The following is a 4,328-nucleotide window of genomic DNA, read 5'->3' as shown; positions in this document are numbered from 1 at the left end:
CGGTGGGGAGGGCCTAGAGATCCAGCAGTACAGCTCGTGCTTAGCATGCAAAAAATAAAGGCCCAGGGTTCAATCCCCAGCACCTACTCTTCAAAAATAACCCGCGGAGAAGCAAGACGGCGGAGTAGAAGGACACTCGTAGCTCACCCTCTCCCACAAATACACCAAAACTCACATCGACGGACCCACTCGGCCAATCAGAGCACCTGCGGAACTCCGACAGAACACCGCCCTCTTCGAAAGACAAAGACGCCCAAAATCTGGTAGGAGAAAAGGAGAAAAGAAAGAGTAAAAAGCAAAACAGTGCGGGAGGGACCAGTCCCGCGGGGAGGGAGCGGCAGAGGAGGAATAGGGCTCGTTCGCCAAAACTGCCCCTCTCCAACGGAGAGGCCGACGGGACGGAGGGGGCGCCCCCGAGCCTCAGATCTACCCAGAGCACCCCTTGACCGACCGATCCAAGTGAAACGGGCACAGAGGGTCCCCGCGACACCCAGCCCGAGTCGCAGGCCGGCAGCCAGGGGCCGGGACAGGCCGCACGAGCCGGGCGGAGGACCAGGGCGGCGGCCGGGAGGGGATACAGAGCAGAACAACCCGCCCCCCCCCCCGCCCCCCCCCCGTCCATGACGGGAAAAGAAAGGCAAAGCAACACGGCCGGTGTGCCCTGGGGGGAGGGGCGCCGTAGCCTCCGTCTCCTCAGATCCGCGGCGCCATCACCGGCGCTTCTCGCGAGAAGAGAGGCGGGACGCAGCCACAGCCGCCATAGCCTCTGGCGTGCAGCATGCGGGCGGGGGCGGGGCCGAGACTCGAATCCGCACCCGGGGGCTCCGCAGCCTTCTAGGCAGGACTGAGATTCGTTTACAGCCCGAGGCAGATAGGATATTTCTGCCCCGGTACCTCAGAGAACTCGCGCCACCATGACTAAGAAGGAGCCGAGTTTGGGGACGCAGCTAGGGGCGGGGCGGTTCCACGGTCTTCCCCGAGCCCACCTACGGAGAGGAGCGCCGCCGACCCGAGTCGGAGCACACAGCCGCACAGAGCAGCGGAACGACCGGGGCCGGGAGAGGGCGGGCGGCCAGCCAGCCACCCTCCTTCCCGGGAGGAACGCAGCATCCGACCGCGGTGCCGGGAACACGTCCTTCCCCCACCCCCCTTTTTTTTTCCTTTTCCTTTCTCTTTTTTAATCTCTCTTCTATCGGTTTTACCTTCTGTTACCTTTTTAACCTTGACTTTTGAACAGTCGTCTACGTTGACGGTTTTAATCCCTTTTAAATGTTTCCTTGAAAATCTTTTTATTCTTCTTATTTTTAAACATCCACCCCCTTTCCTTTTTCTCTTCTCTTGGTTTAGATCTCCTGTTATTGATTATTTACAGGTTTCAGATATCGTTTCTCGATTTTTTTTTCTCCTTTTTATTAAGGTTATTAAAAGACGTCTCAACTCGATCGCTCTTCTGCTTCCACTTACTCTTCTATTATTGATTACACAGTGTCTTCAAACCTTTTCTTTCTCCCTCCTTTTCAAATCCTGTGTTTTATCTCTTGTTAAAATCTGTTCTATTTCCGATTACCTTTTAAAAATTTACTTTTGAAACAATTGTGTTTTATTTTCTGATCTTTTCTATTTTTTAAAGGCTTTTAGAAGACGTCTCAACTCGATCGCTCTTCTGCTTCCACTTGCTCTTCTATTATTGCTTGTACACTGTTTTCAAACCTTTTTTTCTCCATTCTTTTAAAATCCGGCTCCCCCACCCCCCTCCCCCTCCCACCGTCTCTGTCTCTGTCTCTCTCTCTCTCCCCCTATCCCCCTCTCCGTCTCCCTCTATCTCCCTCTCCCTCTCTCTCTCTCTCTGTCTCTCTCTCTCTGTCTCTCTCTCTCTCTCTCTCTCTCTCTCTCTCTCTCTCTCTCTCTCCCCCTCTCCCCCCCTCTCCCCCCCTTTTAAAGTTTTATTCCTCTATAGGCTTTAGATAAATACCTAAACTCCTTAAGGACCACAATAGATAACTGATACTCCTTAAGCCACAGTGCCAGAGAGATAGGAGCAGCATGAGGAAGCAGAGGAACCACTCCCAATGAAAAGAGCCAGAGAAATTCCCTGAAAGCACGATCCACAAAATAGACACGGATGGCCTGCTAGATCAAGATTTCAAAAAAGGAGAGATCCAAGTACCGAAGGAACTCCAAGTGATAGTGTTTAGCTGTATACTGTACGTCAAAAACGAAATCGAAGCTCTAAAGAAGAGTCAAGGAGAACTGGTCAGCTCATTGGCTGACATGAGAAGTGGTCTAAAGGCTGTCCAAAGGAGGCTAGATCACGCCGAGGAGCGAATAAGTGGCCCAGAAGACAGGACAACAGAAAGAACCCAATCAGAACAGCTGAGAGAAAAACAAAGAAAGAACAACGAAAACAATCTCAGGGACCTACGGGACCATCGAAAGCGTGCCCATCTACGCACAATAGGGGTTCCAGAAGGGGAAGGAAGAAGCAAGGGGGTCGAAAAGGTATTTGAAGAAAGCATGACTGACAATTTCCCAGCTCTAAGGAAGGAATCCGATATCCAAGTCCAGGAGGCTCAGAGGGTGCCAAACAGGGAGAACTCAAACAGACCCACACCGAGACCTATCCTAATCCAGATGGTCAGAGTCAAGGAGAAAGCAATGATCCTAAATGCCTTTAGGCAAGAGAAAAACAAAGAGTGAGTTCCAAGGGAACCCCCATAAGGCTCTCAGCGGATTTCTCTCCACAAACACGTCAGGCCAGAAGGGAGTGGCAAGATCTATTGAAATTCCTGAATGAAACACAAAACAAAACAAAACAAAACAAAACAAAACAATGCAGCCTAGGATACTCTATCCAGCAAAGCTATCCTTTAGAATAGAAGGAGAGGTAAAGAACTTCACAGACAAGCAAAAACTAAAAGAGTTTTGCAACACTCAACCCATGCGAAAAGAAACATCCACAGGTCTACTCTAAATAGAGAAGAAGCAGGACGGTACAAACATGAGACACTCATCCCCGGAAAGGTGATCACTACCGTTCATTCCAAACAGAATAAACACAAAATTGTAAAAGAAGACATCTAAACCATCAGGAGTGACAGAGGGAAGCAAGAAAATAGAGAGACTTTTATTTTCCCCCCTTCTCCTTCCTTTCTTTCTCTTTGAAACGTTTTGTTCTCGGTAGGATGGGCTTGAGATTCTATTACTATCTGTTTCGTACAGTTATAGTCCTAGGTGAACAGATTTCCAAAAAAAAAACACGAACGAACGAACGAACGAACGAACAATACAGAAACAGACCGACAGATTACAAACTTGAGGTTGTCAGGGGTAAGGGCGGTGGGACGGGACTGGGATCTCCACATGTAGAATAGATAAACACGATGGTACCGTGGAACACGGGGAAGAAAAGTTAAAAAAAAAAAAAATCAAATAAGCCAAATGACGCCTACCCGCCCGAAGAAAGAAAAGTCCATAGACACGGACACGCATGCGTACAGACACCGCATACAGAGAGAGAGAGAGAGAGAGAGAGAGAGAGAGAGAGACAGACAGACAGACAGACAGACAGACAAAGACAGACAAAGACAGACATACTTAAGCCAAGCATGCAAACTAAAAATCCCTACATGACGTGAAGCAACCCAGATCATCCAATAACCAAGGACGCCCGGTCAACTAGAGATCCTTGGGGCCACAGGAGGCCAGGTAAGCCGCATAGGCACACGGAGTACAATCCCTCGGGCCACGGGCAGCTGAGAGGGCCGCGACAGCTGGTCGAACGCGTTGTGGGGGGGGGGGATCCACTGGGAGATCCACTCGGGACGCGACGAGACAGAGGGCCGCGGCGGCTGGTCGACCTCGTGGGGGGGGATCCACTCAGAGATCCACTCGGGACGCGATGAGAGAGACACAGAGAGAGAGCCGCGACGGCTGGTCGACCTCGCGGGGGGGATCCACTCGGGGATCCCGTAAGGACACAGGGAGCGAGAGGGCGAGAGGGCGAGAGGGCGAGAGGGCCGCGGCGGCTGGTCGACCTCGTGGGGGGAGGGGATCCACTGGGGCCGCGGTGGCTGGTCGACCTCGTGGGGGGAGGGGATCCACTCGGAGATCCCCTCGGGCCGCGACGGGACAGAGGGCCGCGACGGCTGGTCGACCTCGTTTGGGGGGGGGGGATCCACTGGGGCCGCGGCGGCTGGTCGACCTCGTGGGGGGAGGGGATCCACTCGGAGATCCCCTCGGGCCGCGACGAGACAGAGGGCCGCGACGGCTGGTCGACCTCGTGCGGGGGGATCCACTAAGAGATCCACTCGGGACGCGATGAGAGAGAC

The sequence above is a fragment of the Vicugna pacos genome, unplaced genomic scaffold (genome assembly GCF_048564905.1).
Source record: "Vicugna pacos unplaced genomic scaffold, VicPac4 scaffold_19, whole genome shotgun sequence".
Lineage (NCBI taxonomy): Eukaryota > Metazoa > Chordata > Mammalia > Artiodactyla > Camelidae > Vicugna > Vicugna pacos.
Note: the sequence above shows the minus strand (reverse complement) of the source record.